Source organism: Temnothorax longispinosus, chromosome 2 (assembly GCF_030848805.1).
Source record: "Temnothorax longispinosus isolate EJ_2023e chromosome 2, Tlon_JGU_v1, whole genome shotgun sequence".
Lineage (NCBI taxonomy): Eukaryota > Metazoa > Arthropoda > Insecta > Hymenoptera > Formicidae > Temnothorax > Temnothorax longispinosus.
This window is the reverse complement of record NC_092359.1, coordinates 21,861,828-21,887,821: the sequence shown is the minus strand read 5'-3', so window position 1 is coordinate 21,887,821 and position 25,994 is coordinate 21,861,828. Positions and strand designations below refer to the sequence as shown.

The 25,994-nt window shown below is 35.6% G+C and overlaps 2 protein-coding genes across 11 annotated transcripts in view; one reads left to right on the top strand and one right to left on the bottom strand.

Annotated features, from left to right (window-relative positions):
* The window catches only part of LOC139808652 (nucleolysin TIAR), a 524,179-nt gene that overhangs the window by 281,229 nt on the left and 216,956 nt on the right, over window positions 1-25,994 (bottom strand). The window lies entirely within an intron of this gene.
* Window positions 8,135-25,994, top strand: part of LOC139808654 (uncharacterized) — a 108,989-nt gene continuing 91,129 nt past the window's right edge. For 2 of the 4 annotated variants that reach the window (XR_011730918.1, XM_071770872.1), the window contains exon 1: window positions 8,135-8,633. The gene's annotated coding sequence lies outside the window, so the exon portion shown is untranslated. Of the gene's footprint in view, window positions 8,634-8,769; window positions 13,659-25,994 lie in introns of those variants that run through there. The other 2 variants (XR_011730917.1, XR_011730919.1) reach the window with 2 other exon arrangements.

Sequence of the window (25,994 nt, the reverse complement as noted above, 5' to 3'; positions counted from 1 at the left end):
TATTTCGTCCTTATTGCAAGATTATATAGCACTGCTCGGTCTATTAACATGCGTTTCCTGAACAAATATGAAAATGTCCTTTGCAGTGAAGTCTCACCACAAATGCAATCTCCTCCATTTGCACCCCTACCTCTATTCTTGCATCTACGTGCCCCGGTTTAACGCCACGCTATAAAGTTTTTGTCACTGTCTGCAAAATGGCAGTGAGAAACGAGCGAGCCTGTCGTGCTCGCGGCTAAAATGGTAGATTAAACGTTCCGCTGTCAGCTATTCAGATCGATTCGTTGCACTTTTGCTTCGCCTTTTACCGAGATTAGGTTTATCGAGGAATAATAACTAATTATAGATCATGGCAAGCGTTACAATGTGACATCCAACGTCATTATTAGCCTACATGTTTATATTTTGAATTACTGACGCGTTACAAATAATTCTTTTCATTTGCCGAAATTTTTACTGTCGAACACTGTGAGATTGACGCTCTCTAAAAACGACGGGATCACGTGTGTGAGATATGTGGATTTTCTATTTTTTGTGCACCATTATATGCTAAATTGGCGTGTGTCTCCAATTTTTGCCGCGTAGCCCGTATAAACACGATAAACTGCAGAATTTATGTCGCGTTGGTCAGAACACTTCGTATCTGTATGTTTTTATAACGCCAAAACGTCCCCGTGTTAAAATATCCAGAAAAAAGTACGTCTGCCACGCGTTTAACATTATTACTGGGACTAAGCCTCCATTCGAACGCTCTAATAGAGCATCTACGTGCACTGTTTTAGTACCTAGCGCTATAAACTTTTTGCTACTGTCTGCAAAACGGCAATGAGAAACGAGCAGAGCTGTCACACTACGCTAGAATGGTAGATTAAACGCCTAGCCAAAGTGATCGATTAGATTCTCTTTTGTTTCTTGCATCAGCTCACTGTTCCATGAGTCAATTACAATCTCAAGGATGATAGGAAAAAAATCGTGCATGCGCGCGGCATCCACGAAAGTGCGGATAATCGCGAGCGCTATATTAGGTACGAGTTGGTGAAGGTCAAAATAAAATTGGTACTTCGATTATCATTGACGATGTGATCATAAAAATTAAATGTTTTTACAAGAAAGAATTGTACGTAATTTCAAATAATTTGTATTATTGAATATGCAAAAGTATATCAGCAATCTAATGTAATGCTGTACAAAAATATTATTTTAATAAGTATCATGTATCTCTTATACAATTCTTTATGAAAAATGCATTTTTTTTTGAACTGGCAAAGCAAACTTTTAGCAAAGCATAGATGGGTTGGTGCTCCGATAATAATCATCGCGAACGTGTCGGGAAGTATCGGCAAAACTGTAATTGGACAAAAAGAAGACACACAAGCGAGACAAGTGGCACAGAAAATCGAAACGTTTGAACTAGAGAAGAGTATGTATATAAGTATACATAATGTGTCACACATAAAAGGCAATAGCAAAATTGTTATTTTCCTAACTTATATTGGAGCAAATTATTAATTCTTTTATACTAATTTTCCGGATACTATTATATAGCAGCAGTTAGTTTTACAAAGAAATATATAACTGTTTTTTCAAGAAATCATAAAGCATTTTTATTAATAGGAGCAACATATTATCAACTTCATTTTATGTAATGATTATATACAAAAATTAAACGATTTATTTAAAAAATTCTATTCATAACGTCATATAACAGTACGTATTTCTTATACAGCACAAGTTTCAGCAAAACTTTTTTTTTATGTTTACGCATCACTCACAGTGTTGTTTGATCTTGAAGCTGAGTCTACAACATGCGCTACTTCAAACAGGAGTCGTTATTGAGAAAAAATATTTTTTTATAGAATACGTATACAGCGTGTAGAGGCAAAACGTCGCCTCCGCAATTCACGAGATCCCCCCCTATATTGTACGGTATGTACCGAAGGCATCCTTTTGAGAGTGCAGTTACGCTTTGTCGATCAGTCAAGCCTTTCCTATAGCTTCCCGATCGTACGATCATGTAACCTTTCAACTGCATCCTGTCGCGCTGACGTTTCTGTCCTCCTATTTTCCAATTCTGCCATTTAAAGCCCCCCCTCGCGCTGCGATATCCAGAATCCGCGTATGTGATTAGATTACGCCGCAAAATCGATACCTCGACTGGGCGTTATAACCATCGTCAGGTTAAAAACAATTCATACGTAAAATCTACCGAGAAATACGACGCCAGGTATCACATTTCAAGCCGCATCGATACGTCCTTCTACTCTTTAACGTAGCCGATTCCATTTTCACAGCGGGTCTGTTTTTACCTCTGCGAAAATGCGATACGGAAAACATTCGTCAGATATCTCCAATTTGAGCATTGTTATCCGATTTTAATTATGATCAGAACATAGTACGTCGTCGTTACGGAAAACAGGTTATGTAGGGAAATTTGTAAACAAGAAAATCGATATTTCAATTACTGTTTGAAGTTTACAAGTTTTTAAAAGTATTCATGCATCTATCTGTTAAAATTATATCTGGATTTATTTTGAAAATAAGTTTGTTAGCTTCTCGTACAGTTTATTTGATTTGTTCTAATTTAACTGTGTGTTTGATAATATTTATTTAAATCATCATATGTTTTTAATATTCCTATATTATCAGAAAAACGTGCGTAAAAGTAACATGTTCTGTTTGGAAAAAGAAAAGGGAGGTAGAGGGAAAATCAATCATTTTTATTCAATTTCCACAATGTTATCTAAATGGAATTAAGTAAATATAATACTTTTATCGTGAATACAATATAACATTTAATATATAATAAATGAAGAAGAAATTTGTACATAATACATATGTCTATATATAAATATATCTATATATATACACACGACTACGTTGTATTCGACAATGTGTTTATTTCGCATTGAAATAGTACTCTTTGACAAAGATGTGATGTATCAATTTTCAGTACAATTACCTTTCATACATTATTCGCATTGATTAAGTAGGTATAAGTGCAGTACGTCATTTTACGTACTTCACAATAGAGAATGTAAGAGAAAGGGGAAACGCTTAACAATGAACTCACGGTAGGATTGCCAGATCTGAATTTGGAATTCCCAGCGTTCCGAAGTATCCCGCTTTCGTTCTAGCGTGAAATAAGTCTGGGACCTCGGAGCCCTCTCCAAAGCTGACTATTTGCACTTAGCAACTAGTGGTATGGCACCTGGGTACTCTCAACTAAAATACTACTTGCCGTCGACTGCCTTTTCTACGCTAGTGTAACGCATACATTTGAAAGTTGGGTTTTTTTATATGAAAGCAGAGACGTTTAATAGTTTAACATATTACATCTTAATAATGCACGTGTCTGCTCGTTACATTTATTTTTAGGAGCGTTTACATATAAATTTTAAAATATATATTATGTAGTTGATAATATTATTACAGTGAAAGTACATATTACAGAGAAACAAATTTCTTATTCGACTTTTATATGTTGAATCTTTCATTTCTTGAACTTGTTATTTGAGTGTGAAACTTTTATCAATATTGAAGTTTTACTCGTTGGGGTAAACTTTATGACTGTGGAACTTTATAATTCTTGTATTCTCGCAAAATTTTTTCGATTTCTTACATTTCAAATATGCATAACTCCATTAATATAAATAATTTTTTAAGACATTCATATTTAAAAACATTTAAATGTACGCAATGAAGTGAATGATATAATGCGTTATTTTACGCCCATAAACTTACAATTTTATAATTGATGACGAAGAATATATACTCTTCGACCTAAGTCTCCTTTTATTCGTCTCCAGACACGTTACCCTACTAAATCATACGTGGGCGGCATTCTACGTTCTTAGCTTCACGTGTCAGGACTACATCACGCTGTAAGCAAAAACACGCGTCACCGCCGAAACGCGTATCCACTTCGCCGGTGCGCCGACCCGAGCAATTCATTCAATTTTCACGAATGTCTACGGCACCGCACACTTCCCTTTTGTAGCGTTTCGTCGCCAGTTGCGCCAACGTTTTTGCATACGACTGAAACAAAGAGACCGCGCGATGAATTTTGAGCGATGACGCGCCAGGAAGAAGACGCAAATTCGCGGCGGGATCCGCGGGATGCGGACAGAATCGCAAATAGCGTGGACGTTTCTGTTTACAAGATGAGCGTCGCTGGTTGTAAATCATAGAGTGCGATGGGTAGCCCGGGCGCGTGCACGAAGGGTGTGCTTGGGTGGGACGGGACGGCAAGAAGAGGAATGCTCGTAAGGTGGGCGAGAGGGCAGAGGGTCGAGCGCAAGCAAGTCTGTTGGGAAATAAGGAGGTAAAGTTAAGCTGCTACCCCTTCTACATCTCGCCGTACTGTACCCTTCGCAAATAGCTACGTAACCCTACTGTATCCCCGGCCCTATTGCGCCCGGCATTACATCCACATTCGTATAACGTGGCGATGCCACCCCTCTCGAGCGACATTACCACCGTCGTTTACTCATTTCCCTTATAGGGTAAACTTGATACAGTTTCGCCGACCGTTCTTCAAAGACAAGATCTCGTGTTCCATTGATCAAACGGCAGTCACAGGCGCGAATGATAAATTGCCGTAACGACCCGCTATACGGTGACTCGAGAGTGATGAAAAAGCGACCGAAAATGAATATCGCTGGAATACTCGTGTTCCGGAAATATATGGTGTGGTCTTATCGTCATCGCTCAGTGGAATGTAGTTCAGCTTGATTTAATTAGCACAACGTTGACACGTGGAAAGTAAAGATCCCCGCCTGTACATATAAGCTGATGGATCTTTTCGTGGCACGTTCTACGTGGTTCTACGTTTCGACTGAAATTACGTACAAACGCAAGCGTACGATTCATTATAAACTCTTGTTATCAAATTAGAAAAGAAAGTACTAAATAATTATATAAAATCGTTTTACTTAATTCCATTTTCTCATCAAGTAAAAAAGGAATAGAAATAAAAGATAAAATTATGTATACAAGTTATACATATAAGTTTAGAAGTAACTCGAAAAGATAATCTTAATGGCTTATATGATTCTAATATTATCTTAATCTCGCAATAATTTTCACGCAAGTTTAGTCTTGTTCGTTGAATGTGTTTACACTTTAGATTTATCTAACTCATATCACCTAAAGAAAGCATTCTTTTTCTCATCCATGACCATTAAAGTGTACGTGCTCTCTTTTTCTTGGCAAAAATTTCCGAAAATTGTGCCATTTACATAGTTTAGGTAGCTTACATAAAAGCAGAAATAAAATAAAAATATGAAGAAAGTAAGATAGATAAAAAGATATTACATGGTTAAATTGAAACGTAAATAGCAGTTTGTATTCTATTTGCTCCTAATACTTATAAAGTATACTTATATGAATCAAAGTTCTTGAAAATTACATTTCTCGCTATGCCAATTATTGTTTAATATTTAAGAAAATTTAACTTATATCAAGAAGAAGTTTTTATACCTTTAAATGTACAAAAATTTTTTAATGTATTACAAAAGGAAAGAGAACACAATTACATTGAAAAAGTGTATATGAAAAAATTAGGTTTAGACTATAAGTCGAATCATTTAACTCTAAACCTTACTTGTAAAATTAGTAATACGAAGATTTAAACATTGTACGTCGCTTCTAACAAGAGAAAGAGAATTCCACAAATTCTTTTACTGCCGCGCGTTACTTTACTCGAGATAATTACAGCTAGGAGAATATCGCTATCAAATTTAGTACGCAGCGCGACTCGCACTTGCGAAATCACATCTCTCAAATATGTACGGCGCATCGAGACGTTTGGCAATTTTCGACGCCTTGGCAAGTGAATATTTGCATGTTAATACGATTACGGGAGTTCTGCCGAGTAAAGAGGATGCGGCGGAAGGAACTTGGAATTGATGGAGGACGGAAGACACACTCGCGCGGCATGACGAAAGGAGATGCGAGACAAAGCGAGAGAGTAAGTATCATCATGGCAGGGAGATGAAATGTGAGAGAGGGAGAGAGTGTGTGTGAGAAAGAGAGAGAGAGAGAGAGAGAGAGAGAGAGAGAAGGCGCGCGTGAACACAGGGAAAGCGAGGAGGAGGGAAAACGCTACCGAGGGGTTCGAGGGAAATGAATCACATCATTATGAATAATAATATGCCCTGCCCGTGGTATTCTCTCTGTCTGGTTATTAATAGTAATGACTTAGCGGGGGATTTTGCAAGTATAGTGGGGGTTTTGTGTCGCGTGAAGCACGCACTACTACCCTGCGTGACTTTCCGCAGACCAGCCCGAACACCCACCGCTTCCCTAAGTATACATGCATATGGTCAACGGTACACGTATCCATGTCGACACGTCCCTTGCTTCCTCCGGTACTCTATCTATCTCCACTATCACGTACATACGTTGACGTAACGTCGGTGAAAAAAGGGGAAAAAACATATAAAATATTTCGCAATCCTATATTGCGGCGGCTACCGGGAGTAGTTCTGTTCATTGATCCTGATTGCTATAGAGATGCGTGTTGGAGCCCATGGTGCATTGTGCGACCCATTGTGAAACTCATGGGTGCAGTGTAAACACGCATAACTCCGCGATTCATTCCTGTCAACGAAGTACGTGCGCTCGCAGCTCTTTGCGAAAAACGAATGCACATATTAGCTTTGAGATGTTTTGTTCTATTTTATTTTGTATAACGACAATATTAGGTATTTTTATAATAACATCGCATAGGCGCTCTAAAAATAAAATAGTCAATTACTCTATATTATATTTCCTTCGATAAATTAGTTAAGTGAAAACAATCAAGCATTTTTTAAATTGTTTTTAGTAATTAAATTTGCCAACGTTAGCAAATATAAAATATAGTGACAGATCGATGTATATTATTTTTTAAATATATCAGTTGCATTTAATTTTAATTTGTTTTGTTGATTTATCTGCAAAATCTCTCTCGCGTGTAGTAACACGGTATAATCAGAAATCTTTGAAGTGTATAGTAGTTTTAAGATGTCTCATTTATATTAAACTACCTTTGATTTCAAAATATCAGAATTATAACAATTACGGAAGATTTCCTTTCAACGAAGACCTATAACTGTTGGTTCGCATAAAAATACAGAAGTTTCCATTCTCACACTCCCGTGATGAAGGACACTAGATCTTTTACGTATGTATTAAATTCAGTCCTAAAAATAATGATAGCGTGTACCGCGTAAAAATTCTAGCGACTACGAACGGCAGACAATCACACCGACAAGATGGCCCGCAGGTGGAAAGGTAAAATCAGTCGCGGACTGGAGCAACACGGGAAGGGGGGGGGTAACGAAAGCGAGAATCGGGCACGCTCGCCGCATTACTTTGTACAAATAACGCACGCCGCTGTAATTTGCGAAATTCCCGTTATTTTACATTTTAAACTAGAAAATAAAACGGCCAAGCTGGCGGCTGCTTATCCGCCCGCCGGGATCTCGATGCTATCGCCCCCAGTCACGCTTACCCTGCTGCAAGCAAGCCGAGCACGAGCGCTCTGAAAATTACTGTAGTCCCGTACGTGGCGTGAGTATTATTTTTTTCGACCCCCTACGCCCTGACCCGCCGTCTATCCGTATATCCCACGCTTTTCTTCCCCTCTTTTTCCACGTTCGATCCCACATGTTTCTCAGGAAGCGAAGATTGCACATAGATACGAAACTGTTACGCGGCATGCGCGCGCAAACTTTCTAAGCTATCCCGCTAAGAATGCCCACCTTACCAACGAGGGGGTGTATCTTGCTTTAGAATTTTCCCTGAAAAAGCAAATGCTGGCGTCATCCGACGAGCAGAGCCTGAACTACGAATGTAGCATCAGCGTTAGAGGGGTAGTAGGAGGGTTGTACGCGATACCCCTAGTGGAGAGGGATGTTGGCCGTGGTGGGAGTATACTATACAAGCCCATGTTACACTCATCGAAATTAGTTTCTTAATACAAGTTTATTTTATTCAAGAGTACAAATATATTTATTACGAGTTTAATCGTTTAACGACGTTAAACAATCATTTGACACAGACTTTCAGAAATTATTATTATTAGTATCAAAATATAATATATAATTTTTTCATAAATATGTAAGAAAGATATCAGGGAAAATTTGAAATACTAAAAGAAATATTTAAATATATATATATATAAACTTCTTATAGTTCTTTCATTAAGGTAATTTACATTTTATTGAAAGAATTATAAATACGAGTAATTTCCACGATAATAACGTACGAAAAGAAGAATCATTCATTAGCTAAAAGCCACAAGTTCATCTATAAAAATATCAAAGATCGTGTATAACACGGCGTTTTTTTTTTAACTTAAAAAAATTTGCCTCGTGAAGAATGGACTACTGGCTGCATATCCCACCACGGAGGGGTAAGTGCACAGTGGGGATGAATCGATACAGCCGCGATACAACAGCCGAAGCTTCGAAACTCGAAATAGGAATGCGCACGCACCCCCTTCCATCGCGTTTCTATTGAGCCTCAGAACAGTGTAACGCGAAGGAATCATTCGTGGCGGACAGGTGACTCTTCCAGCTCTATCCATACGCGCACACCGGATGTATATATTTTTAAGCGCGACGAGACACCGTTCACCATCGGATAACGTAAGTTCTCGATCTCGAATCTTTCTCACAACAGCCGACAAATCACTCCCTGCGACCAAATTCTTTTACCAATAACACCTCGCGCATTTTTCGTTCATTAAATTACAATTGAATATATTTGCATAATTATTTTCAGTTTGAAACAGTGCAGTTTGAAAGAAAAAGTGGCAACTTAAGTGGCACAAGCTTTCTAAATTACTAGATCACAGTATAATACTTTAGAATGTTATGTTTTTAACATATGTGATTTTCTTAGTTATTATAAAGTAATTCGCAGAAATTGTTTTATAGAATCTATACGTTTGTATAAAAAATGTTTTGTATTTAATACGGAATTGTTTGAAAAAGTTATAAACTCGAAATATAAAGTAGATATATATTGAAATAAATTGTATTAGTCACAATTATAAACCACTTTGATAAAAATAACAAAAATGTAATACTTTTCAAGTTGAATCGACGGCATAGTTTTTTAAAAGTAGTTCTTCCGGAAGGAATTTAATTTTACTTTAATTTCTAAAGATGATTGATAAACGAAGTTGATGTAATTCATCACATTCGCGGCCAAGAATAGACATTTCAAAACTTAATAACAAAAATAATCAATGTTCATACGAAATAATATATTGTGATATGCCTAGCGAATGGTTTATCTTCGCAATATTTCGTCATTTGTTCACTCACCATCCATCAAATTGTGACATTGACAGATTCTAAGTTTGATAGAAAGGACGAAGAGCCACCATAAATTTTGGTACATCGAAAATTTTATCGAAAAGATAAAAATTGCAGTATTCTCTACACTACATTTTTTATTTCTTTATAAAGTACATGATTTACGCTTATTTTAGTTTTTATTAGAGAGAAAGAAGCAAAGAAAAATCGTAATTAGAAATATGACTCGCAGATACCTATGACACTGTTAAGTATATAATTAAGATATATATTTACTTGCAATTAAATTTAAGAGAATTAATAACATTCAATGCAGAGTAAAATTCATATAAAAACTTTTGCTTTAATGTAATTGGAATTACTAGTTATTAAACAATTTTAACAATAAAAAATAAAATAATTTGTAAACATGTACTTTAAACAAAATATATAAATAAATATATGTAGTAAAAAATAGGTTTAAAATATTTCGTACAATCGAATAATATAAATTTTTATTAAATTTTATTCCGCTTTAAAAAAAGGTAAATTTCAAAATTAATCAAAAATATGAATTAATGAAATTGAACATGATAAATACATATATAATTAATATATAAAGTATGTGTAATATTTAAGATTAAAAAAAATAAGATAATAGATAAATATAGTATAATGTATCATAAATTATATATTTTAGTCATCTTAAGTATTACACATCATTTATAGAGACATTTTATTTTATTTATTTCCTTGCGAACAGTATAGTAAGTTTTCGAATCCATCATCGTTACTGGACTGTGACTAACGTTTGATATATACTGGACATGTCAGTCAACATAGTCATGGTCAGTACGATGAATATACTCATTCTGATGAATATAATTATTCTGGTAGTTCATGGTAAATTCTTGCATGAAAACTTAAAGTACACTATAATTATTTTAATTCTATGATTAATTATTACTCAATTGCTAATATTAATTTTCATAAAACTTGTAACATTATTGCTTGTTAAATTGCAAATATTTCTACGTGCACTAAACCTTATATTTGAAGATAAGCAAATTATTTAAGTACAAAACATTTTCTTTTAAATTTCAATTACACACGATAAATATATTCTATATTTTTTACATATTTTAACGATATTTTAGAACATTATATATTTATATAGTAAAGAGTATAAAAAAAGTTGCTTGATGGAAGATTTAATTGTTGCACCATGTTTTGCCCTAGATTGCAATAATGATTATCAATCGAGAAATTGATGAACCGGCGCGAACCACGCGTGAAGTAATAATTGAACTTTCGCGTACGTAATCGACGTCTAAAGCCTCAGCTCAGGTTAACGATGTAAGTTCGAAACGCTGTCAATAGCGATCGAGATTTAAGGGCTTGAGCCCTTCATGGGCGTGTGACGAGCAAGGGATTATTCAGTATTAGACAGGACGAGTGTATCGCGTCGTGGATCGATCGATCGTTCGGTCGGTAGGTCGATTGAGCTTCGACGAGGGTAGATTCGTGACAGTGCGGAGGGGGGTTGACGCCGTACCTATGGGGACAACGATGCACGTCGTATAACGCGCCGGGTATGTAGAAGGGGTGAGAGACAGATTAATGTGACCCCGTCACCGTTCGAACAAAGCTTCGCACAATGGCCGCGCGCACCGGGGACACTGGACTGGTGGACTGTGCGGAACGGGGGTCGATGATGGTGTGTGGGGGTGGAGGCAGAGAAGGAAGGGGCTTGACTGCACTGGATATATTACCCGCCACTCGTGGCTATCACCAATGAGATTCAATGCGCGATCACGTACTTCCACCACGATACCCGGAAAAAGTGTTGTCCTCTGGATTCTGCCGGCTTTCTTTCCGTGTCTCGGACGCTCTCCACGTACGGAGGTGCCCGCGGTAGCGGATTTTCAAGTTTTATCTCGTCTTCTGTTCATCATTCATCAAGTCCCGCGCCGCGGTCGCGGTGATATGCTTACCCGCGCTTGTCAAAAGCGCGATGCCGCGTGGACAAGCTGATACATAATTGCGTACGGATGGAATATCATTCACCTTGATAGTGTATTTGCTATTGAGGAGAGAGGCAACTTAAATTTGAAATATAAAAATACTTTATAATGACTTATGTAACATATGCAGTGACATATGCAAAATGTTCTTTCTTTGCACATTGCCATTATAACATACTGACAAATGTACTGACAAGGATAACGGTAAATTATATAATTATAGAAAAATTTAATTAAAGTTAACTAAAATAGTTAAGAATTAAACTAATACTTTGCGAGTGGAACTTTCCTGTAAAAATATAGTATTATTTTTTCACCTTTTATACAATTGCGATATCTCATATAAGTAATAAAAACTACTGATATAGCTGCTGATATAAGATATATCATTAATTATTGGCGATAATCAACTATATTTCTTTGTCCGTATTAAAACTTAATATCGAATAACGATTGCACATATCTTTTAAGTTCTTAACTAAGAGAAATCTTTGGATATAGTATGTGGGAAAGAACAGAGTGACCACACCTCCAGAGGGTGGATTCCAATGCGCGCGCAGGATAAGCTTAGTTCTTATCGAAGAGCTTTCCTATAGTTATCTTTGCATTCGGTGAGAGAGAAGCGCGCAAGAAGCAGAGAAAGACAAGAATTCAGATTTGCGCGTTTTATTAGAATAATTAGAATAATAATGATTACTGTTCGCCCTTTTCCTGGATAAAATAAATTAATTTTTTCATATAATACTAACGCACGAAAAATCCAGTTGCTACTGAAATCCGATTACGTAATATTTTAACCTGGATTCGCGTAACATGACATGCAGCGGTTGATGAGTTCAGTGAACCCGCTATATGCGATAGCACCGCATATAGATTATTAAATTTTACTCGTCGAAAAAAAAAGCAGTTGAAATATCTGACAGTGTGTAATTATACGTCCATAATATTTTTTTAGTACTCTCGTTAATGCCGGTTACATATGATATATTATGCATAAATGTACAAAATTCCGAAATTAATTAATTGCTATATGTACAAATAATTAAATTAAAAACTAATTCTTACGTAATCTGTAAGAATCGATATAATAAATATAGATAAAAAAGGGGAGCAATCTTTCTACGACATTAATTGCTATATGTACAAATAATTAAATTAAAAACTAATTCTTACGTAATCTGTAAGAATCGATATAATAAATATAGATAAAAAGGGGAGCAATCTTTCTACGACACAAATATTCTTTGACAATTTTTCTTAAAGATTTTGCATTGAAACTATTAAAATTAATCTAGTATTATATCAATGTTGATCAAGTTGCTACAAATATGCTTTCATCTACCCAACAAGGTATGCAAGGATCCATTAACTACTCTACTTGGGGATGCATTCCCTCGTACTCTATGGCGTCTATGGCATAGCAGCAAGACAGATAGGTAGGTCAATGACGCTCGAGGTACAAGGAATCGAAACGCCATCGCCGTATTAAATGTGCCGTTCCAATGACAAAACAGGGCCTCACGCGGCTTACGAAGTAAGATCAATGCCGTTTGCCGGTAATCGTTTTTATGAGTATACGTGAGGTACGGCTTGCATGTGCCTGGTATTTTCGTGGGAGCTCCATTAAATCACTGTAAAATCTGTTCCACCGTGAGTGCCACGGCTGCCACGCCACTGGAGAATAAAGAGGAGCTTATTATAAGCGACGGTAATTCTCGAATAAATAACCGCGGGCTTGTGCGAAGATCGGGAAGAGGGCTGCTGGAACGTGGCGGAGGAGACGGAGGTGGAGAAGGAGAGAGAGGCAGTGGTGGAAGAAAGCAACGGAGAAAAGGGAGGTGGGGCAATGCCGTGGCAGTGAAGGAGGAAAAGGAGGTGGGAACGTAGGTGGCTGATTTATTTCGGCGCCGCAAAGATCTGGATCCGCGTACGTGCTCCGTGCCTCAAATTACCAACTTATAAACTCTGGCGTTCTCTCTCTATCCTCTTCCACTTCCCGCGTTCTTTTCTCTTTCTTTCTCTTCTTTTGCTGTTCTTCTTTTCTCTCGCCCTCTCCGCCTCTATCTCTCTTTCACTACGTTATAACCATCCCGCTCACATTCACTCCTGCTTTCTCTTCCTCTCTCTCGCTCTCTCTTTCAGTTTGTAGAACCCTCCATATATCACCCTATTCATCGACCAAGAAAGTAGGAAAGTAATGCGCGCCTTCGTCGCCTCGTCGATGAATTGAGCAAAGCAGAGTATGCTTTGGGATAATCTGAGATATTTATAGATTAATGCAGCCTACCTTTCCGATCGTAACCACTAGCAGTCATTCTAAATCCCTCGTGTAACGTATCAACTTCTTACCTGAAAATAAATGATGATTTATTAAGATATGATAAATCTCGTAAATAAATTGATAATTTTTAGCATATGCGTAATTTTAATTATCATAAAATTAATTTAGATAGACTTTAATTAGATATTATTAAAATTGATTATCTATTCTATGTATAAGAAATTTTGAGAAAGATCGATGTTCAGTTTATGTGCAATTAGCATTTTCTCATGTATCTTTGGTGAATTTGAATATATTAATGACAGAAAATTATAAAAGACAAAAGAGACAAAAATTGCAAGAAAAAATTTGTTGAAGATATGAGCAAGTTAAACATGAAGGGTGCCAATGGAGACGCCGATAAAGTCAAGCTTTTTTTTAATAGCATTAACGCATTTAATTTATCTCATGATAATAGGATGACGGTAATACGGTGTGCGTGAGAAAAGAGAGGAGAAGATGAAGGACACAGAGGCCCTTATTAAAATTCATTAATTTTGCCCATCTATGAAAGTTTCATTTTCATGCAAATTTAAGGAATAATCTGGTTAAAAAAGAATCCAAGTCGGATGATTTCGGAAGAGTTGCACGTGTACAATTATTTGCCGAAAGGGATAAACTTATTATATATAAAAGACAAGATATAAAATAGCAATCTTATTATTCTATTGTATATCTACCATATTGCTATTAAACGTAAAAAATATTTTTTACGTAGACATTTCTCTTTTAAGAAATTATCATCGCAATTTATAAGATCTGAGAAGATTCGTATTTATATAATATTTATGTTAGTAAATATTATAGTACGTTTACAATATAATGTAAAATAATTTATGTGTAGAATCATATCACATATTATTTAATCGCTAGGTAAATTCCGACACGTGGCAAAACGTTCGATAACGGCCGGATAGATCGGTGTGACAGAAATCTGGTGTGACGTGCAATGAGTGATTGTGTGTTCTCGGCGGTAACCTCAAGAGGAGCGAAATTTTCCGACCGACAGCCACGTCAAAGCGATTTGTCGTCGGGCTTCCGCAGAGAAATGCGAGTTGCTCCCCCTCCGTACGCGAAACGACCATTTCCTACGTCTTCAGCAATCGCCTGTGCCTTATGTACGTACCGCGCGCTATCCACAGACGCGGTGTCGGGAGTCTTACGATTCCAGGAGCATTGTGCAGACCCAGACCCCGTGCCATCTATCAGTTGTTATTTATTTAGATCGAGCGGATGAATGGTGTTCCCTCGATACCACGAGCGAGGCGGCGGTCGCGTAACTGCAATCTTCTCAAGGAAATATACATGCCGTAGGTGAGGGCTTATCGCGTTCATGCAACATTAGGCTTCCCCGTTATTTACCGTATTTTCGGGCTTTCCATTTTGCCCCGTCCCATTCGCGGCCGAGCCTCTTTTATCCATGGCAACACATTTTGCTAAGGAAACCCGCTACGAACAGAGACAAATCTGTAGAAAGCAACGCGGCTTGCACCGCTGCCTGTTTATATTCTCGGCCACCAAGAATGATTCGCCGTCGTTATGTTCGTGGTGTCTCAATTGGATGCTTCTTTAAAATGTGACTTTGAGCTTTCTTGGTGGGCATAGAAATGGTCAAAGGGTTTCGTTGCGAATTATTTTTCATGAATTACTTTTAATTATACTGAACGAGCATTAAGGACTGTCTGCATATTATTAGTTTATTATTAACATATTATCAACTATCATAGGATCTAGGAATGAAGAAAATGAAACGTCTGGGAGAGTATAAAATCGATAATTCGATAAAAGAGATTTTTGTAATTCGATCGCTGAATATTTGCGCACTATTTCGGTGTTAATGGCCCGAGATCAGAACGACCGAAACTTATGGTGCCGCGAAGAGTAATTTAGTTTGCATATTCTGTGCCGGAATCGATTCCTAGTGTGGCTCGGGCGATCGCTCTTGCGAACTTTATGCTTCGGCGATTATGTTAATGTGGATAACGAAGATAACGCGACGGCTCCGTGCTGCACGGAGCGTGCGCTGGATATATTTTTCGAGCACTTTTTCGTCTTTCTCTTTTATGCACTACCCTTCACGACGTCTCGTCTAGAACCAACTCTGGTACGCATAAAAATATGCAGGCCTTCCAGGCGGCACGAGTTCACTGCATAATCATGCAGTCAATGAGCGCGAAAGAGCTAACCATGCGAAAAAGGAGAGCGCGGAAAAAATTTATGGCGGTATGTATTAGGTTGATAGCATGCTGCCTCTTCATATAGTATTCACCCTCCTATGCAATGTATTTTAAGAAATGTAAGCAAGGATAAATCATTTATACTGATAACGCGCGTTATATTGATTCTCACGGTTTTTAATAAACTTGAGGCTTTAAAGCTATTATATATATTCAGATTTTTATTTTCTCTACGTTTTATTTTATGTTAAATATTTTAAGAGATAATCATTATATAATTCATAAGATTTTAATTATATAATAATTACCTATATAATTTATGAGAAAATTATATAATTAGTTTTATTACTAATAATACTAATTTTAAAATTGTATATTATATCTCTTAGAACTAAAATAGCCTACTAGAAAATATTTTCCGTATATGTTTTAATCTAATAATATTTAAATATACGACAACAGTAATAAGACGATTTCTAGTAGAGTACTTAAGAGGACATATATGAAACAGTTTACGTCAAAACAGTCTGTAGTTAAAGGTATCTGCGTCGGTAAGTTCGACGATCGATTATCCGTTTTCTCCTGTCAAAACACTACATTCAGCACAGTTAACTTCTTTCTTAAAAGACATGGACTATCCCAGGAGAGAAAACTTAGAATGGGACAAATCGGAGTGAAGTGACAAAAGAGGGCTGTCAATTGGTCTCACTTTATCATTCTCTCTATACGAAGCGTGTTGTAATCAAAATTAATTTAATAATATTTCTTATTTATTTAAATATACATTTAGAAAAATATATAATAAAAATGAATTTAAGCTAACAACAAGTGTAGTTTTAATAATTATTTATTTTTCGAATCATTCATATCTAAACTAATAATAAATACGCAAATAAGCAATAAGATAAATTAGATTAATAAAATAATATTTGTGGTTTAGATGGACGAATATATATGTATGTATGTATATGAATGTATGTTATACAGAGATATAGAGCTTATAGCGATTATTACGTATAGACGGCTGGTATTAATTACGAATAACATTATTAGTAATTGGTGATGTATCTGTACTCACGAAGTACTAATATATATTTTACACGATTTAATGCACTGTGATCCTCTTTCACGTGGCATTAATTAATAAAGATTGATAAATTATTTAAATGCAGATTAATTTCCACGAGAGATTAATTGTTTATTAAGTATTTTTAGTTTGTGGTTATACCTACATTTGACTTGGCCACCATATAAAGTGCGATATCTCAGCGCTGGGAGTTGAATATATAAACAGCGGGGAGGTAATACCCGTATAATATGCGTATCGGAGCATTCTTACCTTCGATTTCGCGGACAACCGAGGTGGTGTAAGGATAAGGGTAGGATAAGGATATAGCGGAGCCTGTTACTCTTATCGCGAGAAAGCCGGCGGCGGAAGAAGAAACATCCCTCGTAAATATAGAAGGTATAAAAGCCACCCTTTTGATGGAGTGGGCTCTTAAGGGTCGAGCTGGTATCGGACGGTGCGTTCGCCGCAGGATGACCAGAAGGATCGGCTGGGGAGGAAGGAAGAGGAAGCGAGAGGGCGAAGGATGAGGTTCCACTGTAAACGTAGGACACCGACCGTGCTTAACGATCACTACACGGACTTCGTATTTTGTTTAAAAGCCACCCATAAAATGACCGCGGGCTTCTGACCACATCGTTATATCGCGAATTTCTTGGAGATCGACATCCAATATCACTGAAAAAAACTTCAACTTAAAAAAAAATGCATACCTATAATTAGGATCAATTTGATTAGATATTGTTTCCTGAGCGAGTAGACTATATCTTTACAAATTTTTGATTTAGCAAATGATAATTGCGAACAAATTGTGATAAAAATTATATAAATTTTATATTGGATAGATTGCAAATCGATATTTTTAAAATAGACGATTATTTTTCTAAATTATCAACTCTTGTTCATTCTAATAATAATTTGTTTGCGTTACTGCCTTCTTATCTGTTCTATCAACTAAACAACATTGATGTGACTTTTAAATGTTATAAAATATATGAACACATCGCGCGCGCACATTCTGAACGATTTGACTTAGGGAAAGAAGCGAAACCTTCCCCATTTCCATTTTACATATATTCGCGACTATTTGTCTCGAGAACCGATTTCCACGGATACTGTACGATGATAGAAAGCATCATCGAAATTCAGAAGGAAACGCCACAAGATATTCCCATTTCCGGCGCGTCGTCTCGGTCATATGGTATTGCGTGTCTTCATGTTTGCTTAAGGATATCAACGAGACGGTGGAGACGTTGCTACTTGGGGTGAATAACTTATGTTTATTCGCACGCATTTTCATACTTGGCTCCACTTAAAGATGCAATTTTACACATAACGCGTAGAAAACCAATACGAGACACTTTAGTTCGATAAAGCTGATATTTACTCAGATATGTACTTATCTCCAAATTGTACGAAATTATACGTATATTATATATATATATATATATATATATATATATATATATATATATATCCCTTTTCGATTCAATGTAGGTACTTCGAACCTTTACATGGATATGTGAACACGTCACGAAATAAACTTTGTTTTATTTTAGCTTACAATTACAATTAAAATTAGCACACATATATAGAGAGTTTTATCTATATATCAAATCTTTGAATAAACTACTCAAAATATAGCGAAATCAATTCAATCATTATTATTATGCTGTTGGATTTCAACGTCAGAACAGGTTAACCGCATATATCCGATAATATTACTTGCATATATATCGTGTTTGCATGTCGATGCGTATAAGCTGGATGATATAAAACGGTATCCAAGCAACATAAAGAGAAGCGCATTTATTAACATAAGAGGATGTGGCGCGCATGGGAGAAGCTATTACCTAACCCAGACGCATTTCCACTCGCCGTTTGCACTTTTACTCGTCTGATCTCTGAAGTCGTAAAAGAAATATTTTGTTAATACATCCTGCGCATCATAAATACGATAGGTAGATATATGTATATGTATATATGTATATGCGGCGGGTTAGACATACCGTTGAGACATTATATTTTTGGAAGGCAACCAGCCGTGCAGAGGCTCGCGTCGGCCATAAACCTGTTTTATTTCTACATGGCGGTTTTAAAATTCCGCTTCTGGAATAGCAGGAGGAGCGTCGGGAAGGAGAAGATCGAAGGAACAGCGGGAAGGAGCGGGATGAACGCACGAGCAAGGAAAGACCGCGCATCGATGGTAGAAAGGGGGACGAGAGAGCGCACGCGGGAATAAAAAAATATATATGTATACATTACGTCCTCCCCCACCCGTAGTTGTGGATTCGCTGGAGCGGCTCATACATATGGGACCAATTTAGTAAAATTATTCAGAAACCGGGAGATTCCAACCGTGCCCACCTATCAACCCTCAAAGCGTCGTAAACGCGTATCATTGTCAAAGGATTTGAGAGATTTCGAGGAGCAGGGAAAGGACCGCGTCGGCCCACCGAATGGCCCGGTAAAATAGGGTATTAAGCTTCGTACAAAATGTTCTCGACGTTTATACGTGGACCACCACTCGTCACTTCTTCCAAACTTCTAAATTGATTTGTTTCTCGTGATCGTTTCTTTTTTATTTTATATTGAGATTTTCTCCCTAATTTTTTTCACAATCTTTTTATTTTATATTGAAACACAAGATGAGAGAGAGATAAAACATCTATAGTGAAAGAATTAAGAGGTAAATTTGACATGTGTTAAGCACACACACACACATACACACACATACACGCACAGATGTAAACTAAATAAACAAAGCAATGTGTGAAAGGGCAGGGATCCGGGATTCCAAAAAGTAAACTAAAGAATTGAGAAGCGTCTAGGCGTGTAGGAAAAGTGAGAAGAACGGTGATTGTGTGTGAGTGCGAGAAAGAAAGATACACACGAAGGAGGGTTAGAGTGGGAAAGAAAGAAACCCCCGCGGGTCACTCGTCCGACTTTGCGAAATAAAAACTCGCTTTACGCGGAGCTTTTATTGCGGGTACGGCGTTTCTTTTGTATCCCTTTGGACACGCGCTACAGTGCCTTTCAATCGGTTCAACGAATACATAGTTCTCCAATGGTCTCGTTGGGAATACCATGCTTCCTCTCTTTTTTTGTTAACAACTATCTTCCATTTCCTACTATTTTCTTCCTTCGCCTCTTATTTGTATCCCTTTTCTTAATACCCCTCACCGCCTTCACTCAACAAGCAAAACATCTTAAATGCCTTTTATAACGAGACTATTTACTCTGTCATGAGATCACCGTGTATCTTCTCGTTTATAATGAAAATTTCTGAATAGATTAAGTCACGTTTTAATATAAATAAACGCAATTTTGAGCCGGAAAAATTGTAGGTATTTTTCTAAGTTGTTTAGAAATATGTACAATTTATTTTTAGCTAAAAACATTTTTTTAAATTATTTTACTGCTATTCTTTAATTGGCATAAATTATTTGTTTTACCTTCTTTTAATGGCATAGAGAGTATATTTAATTTTTATTTAAAAAAAACGTAAAAAAATTTTTTTTAATATAAACGAATTTTTCAAAATATAATTATCTATCAAATGTTTCTTCGAACATATCTTGTTATGTATTAAATGTAATCAAATGATATGATCTTAACTTATTTTTAATTTACGATAAATTTTTAATTTGTTCTGTCACGAAATACTTTGTAACCAATTTTTACAATCCATAGATATACGCGATGAGCGTATAATAACATGTTTTCATCCAGTTATTCAATCTGAAGGTTCTAGATAGTCTTTCAACATTGTGCCGACAACTTTATAGAGTACTTTGGCTTTGGAGAACGTAGATATTAATTTTTCATGGTTAATTTACCGATTAATTTGCCAGGAGGAAAAGTGGTTCTTACATCGAGTTGAAGGAGCCCTGTCAAGAGCACTGATTGAAATATAGGGTAGGAAAGCCTCGGGCCGCGAATTCAAGGGTGGAATATCGAAGACCGAGAGAAATGTGATGTGCATGATTTAAATTGCCTAACGTAGTTTGCTTTCGGTCTCAAATTGCAGATCCTTTTTCATTGACGGTATTTCATTATCAATCTTTTACATTTGTATTAATATTCTTCTCTATCATTTATTTATTACAATGCAATTCTATTAAGTACGAATGATGTTTAATCGGTAAACATTTGACATCCTGTCAAACTTCCTTTAAAATAAAGGAATTTCCGACTCATAATATCGTTATAGTTATTGCAAATCAATATTTTATGTTTTTAATTGTCTAATTATTAATTCATAAATTTTTACTTGTATTGATTAAGATTTGACACAATTTTTTTGTCTTTATATATATATATACATATACATATACATATACATATATGTGTATACATATGAACAATGTTTGCGGCGAAATTCGCAATTAAACCGTACGTAGGCGCCCTACGCGCTATATGTACTCTAGACGCGAAGTGCAGGTAAAACCCGTTTGTTTTGGAAATTGCGTTAATTTGGCGAGTGCAGACGGACTGATTTCGCGAGTGACGTGGCAATCACTGCGCAATCACCGAGAACGAACAAATCGCAGAAATGGGATTGCCGCTTCTCTATATATGAATGCGACAAACGCAGGCATATCCGTTTTAACAATCGTACATGCGAGATAATGATGCACCATGATAAATGCATGGGAGGTACAGGACATTCTATGTCACATTCAACACCTTTCAGACTTTTAACTAGTTCTACATACATAGATACAGCAAGTCGCATACACTACGTTATTACGTGATGCATTGTGTTCCGTCACAAAAATATTGTAATAATTTTTATTAAAAATAAAATCTGGCCTTTTCCCTCGTTCTCTTTTTTCATAAAAGACACATACATGAGAGCAAACTCACAGTAAAGAATATAATATGAAGTAGTTACTATAAAAAGTATTTACTATACATGTCTAAAGCATGTATGGATATAACATGTCTGGACGTAATTTATCAATTAACTCATCAACATTTTTTACACGATGAATCTGACGACCGTGTGGCCTAGCGCGCAAAAGTCCTGCTAATTACAAAGCCGAGTGGCAGAACAACAGGCTGTGTGTAACAGGAGTGGCAGGAGGTTATCAGAAAATTCAAAGTCTCATCCTAATAATTAATCATCTATTAATTGGCAAGAAAAGGTATGCGTCATCCTGCGAAATTACTTGATCTTGAAGAGGCGAATCTCTTTCGCGTACGTAAGTTAAACGGCCCTACTCATTATTTATAATTAATTAATATCCGCTCATTTGCATATTAATTTCCACGCCCTCAATGCCCGTACGTTGAAAATAACGATATTGTTGCACTCTTTAGGATGATAAATGCGAGGACGACTAGTGTGAAATAGATTTTAGTTTTGCTGCGGGATGCATGGAATTCATATTATAGGAGAAACAAAGATTTACGCTGTGAGACGATTAATTTTATCCGCAATGCTGTGACATCTGTATAGTATGCAAATTGTGATTGATTACATGAGAATATTTCCGAAAGCACAAGACATATTCGATGAAAAGAAATATGTATCCTTTAATTTCAAATATTATCATGATGTTGTAAAGTTTTAAATAATCATTAAATTCTTACCTGTTATTTATACATACGTTATTTATGACCTACAAACTATTAAGATTTTAATATGATAATTTCGTGAATTTACCATTAGTCAAATATAATGAAACGGTTTTGCATATGAATTAATTGCTTCATTTATCATACTTCGTTGCATAAATGCTACAATATAATATCAACAAGTAATATCTTGATAATATTTTAAATGCGCTTGTGTCAGTCATTTACCTTACGTTGGATTATTAAAGTAGATATTTCATCATATTATATATACAATATACTGCATCATGTATTATGTTAGAATGATGATTTTCGTATATCTAATGGTCAAATCTGCAGACATAATCGTTTTGAGAGAACACATGTAGCTCAGTTTTCAATCTGTACTATTCGCTGAAGATTTCATTATAGAATATGCTTTTTGTGAAATATCAAATCAATCGCACATTATTTGCTACTACATCTACTCTTCCCGCTAGAGAATAAGCAGACAGAAAGAGCGGCGATCGCGAGGAATTGTAAGGGAACCAACAAAGAAAAAACGCAAGAAGCTAAAGATTGAAAAAGACAGACCTACTCATATCAGTTCAGAACACTCGTAAAGCGACCAAGAAAAGGTGGAAAATTTATCAAAAGAAAGCTTCTGGATTCTGATGATACCTCACTTGTTAAAGAATTCAATCTATTATTTATTCAACTTATTATTACTTATTACATATCAGCGATTTAATGTACGCAAGTATATACATTAGCAATCTTCACTTTTTCAAAGTTATTATTAATTTTAAAATTAATAAAAATTAATATATAAAATTTGATACAATTTGTAAACGTATACTAAACTTATTAATGACAATTGTTTTAGTAAATATACAAAATATATACTTAGTAAATGTAGGAAAACAAACAATATAAAGGTGGCGCGATCATAAGTAAAGTATAGCGAGAAAAGAAATTTTGCTTTGGCTACTAGTGTGATTGGAATCTTTGCTCATTACTTTAAACATTGGCCGAAAAAGTCGCTTTATTCTATTCCTCCAATGTTCTCATGAAACCAACGTTGTACCTTAACTGCACGGACGTGTTTCACGTTGAAAGAATCAAAGGGTAGGTAGCCCGAAGGCGGGGTTGATCTAACCTTCTCCACACAGCAATTTACTCCGAAATCATTTACCCTCCCACCGTCCGTGATAGAGAGAAAAAGCCGAGCGGAGAAAGACGAAAAGAAAGGGGTACGACGAAGGGCGGGAGAAGGGGAGGGGAGGGGCATTCGAAAAATTGCGTCAGTAAATTTTCGTGGCAACTACCATCATTTACCTAAACTCCGAGGAGCTATTGTGAGGCAGAGATAGAACCAACCTCGTAGAATCACGAGGACAATTGTTTTCCCACTACAGCAGTAAGCAGAACTACTGAAGCTGTGCTAAATCGGTTCAGAGATGTACAGTAATTGTTTGCAATTATTGGCTTGCCTGGGGGCCAACTTAGAGATCACTTCGATATACGCATTACATTGTTACCATGACTATTTTCGATTTCACTCACGTCATTCTGTAGCCCTCGTCATTTATCCCTTTTTGCAATTCACTACTGTTTGCTGTAATATTATATATATTTTATATTTTGGATTGTACAATAATTGGTTTGTTAATTAAATTCCGACTTAAATTAACTGCTTAATTGATTATACTGTTACTAGAAACGTAGTAAAATTAAATTCCTGAAATTAATTTTTATGTATAATTATTAAAAATAAAAGAATAAATAATACATAAATAATTTATAAATAATATATAATAAAAGAAAATTAAAAAACCAAACAGCCCCTGGAGAATTTCTCATAAAATTTATTATTGCGATTAGTTTTCTAATATCTTTTCAAATTTTTATATTTTTGATAATTCGATGATTTATAACTTACAATTAGGTGACTTGACCAAAATAGATACTGGTAGACTAAAAATTCTTGGCCTTTCTCTCTTCTCACTAAATTTACGATAATTATAAAATTAAAAATCGATTTTTAAAGATTACAGGATTTATACAGAGATAAATAACAAAAAAAGAAAAGTAAAAATTATGAAATTGTAAAACGCAAATAGAAAGGAAAATGTTACGAAGTATATCTATATTGCGCATGTAATGTATGCTCAAATACATGTAGTAACGAGACCCTCCATATTCATAGTGTACAACATGGTCGCACAAATTTAATTTCCAAAGCCTTGCTCGCTCATCTCTTCAAATACGGTTTCCTTCCTTTTCACATTGTCTGCTTCTACCTTTTCTTCTGTAATTCTTTTCTCTATTGCAATAAAACAATATAAATAAAAATTATAATAAATAAATGTAATAAATTGAGGATAAAAATATTTTTAATATTAACAAGTACAGTAAAAAAGCTTTAAGAGTATAATGTGGTTAACACTGTTAACAGTGCGTAAGTTAACGTCATAAAAAATTTTAATTACTAATTAATAAGGTAGATACATAATTATAAAACGGACATTTTGGCTTTGCTCTGAGCTGATGCAATAACAATAAAATTCAAATAATCTCACATTCTCCGGTGAGCAATAAGTGAGTATTTCCAGGTTGGGTAATCTGAAAATAGTGTAACTTTCCGCGAGGCCTACCTTTTACTTTTCTTGTTTATAATTTTATTATCGAGGATCTTTATAGTTATTTATCCACTTACATATTTTAAATATGTAGCTGGCGAATGTTAACTGTATAATTTTAAATATATTATCTTACAAGAAAAATAAATTTTGGCGAATTTAATATAGAATTTAATATATAGAGTTAGTCAAGGAAAACGAATGGCGGTAGTCAGTAGAACGTCAACACTCTGGACTATGCCCACACTCACGCGGTACCCAAAACCAACCTTCCTTCGTCTTATATTTTGATGCCAAACCACGATCCAATAGCGTAAATTTTGGGAATAACGTATTTTGCTATACTTTTTCAGGATTACTATTATATTTTTCTCATACTGTTATTTATATTTTATTTCTTACTATATATTTGTTACTTTATAATACATTCGATATTGAGTATGAATATAATCAAAAGTACATTATATGTTTTGTACATTCTTTTATCATCTATTGAAGCGATAAAATTCTTTTTAAAATATTACATAAATATTATAAAAAGATAACTTTATTCACTTGAGTTTAACCAAATTACTTCTCTGCATACATAATTATATACTATTATATTTTATATTAGCACTATTGACTTTAATAATATAAAAAAATATTAATTGTTATAATAATGACAACATATTGAGAATATTGTATAACACTTAAAATAATTGCGTGACTTATTGACTTGAGCAGCTTGCCCCAGCACGACGCCACTGTAAGAATAATATCCTATAAGATAGGAGCGGGCATCGGGGATTTGTCGTCAACTATCTAGAATCAATCCTGTTACAGTAGTCAGTCTCTCCACAGTAAGTTAGAAGGGAGATTCACAACCTTTAGCAGCGCCAGTCTGTCGGCTGTGTCAATAGCTGATAGCATTAGC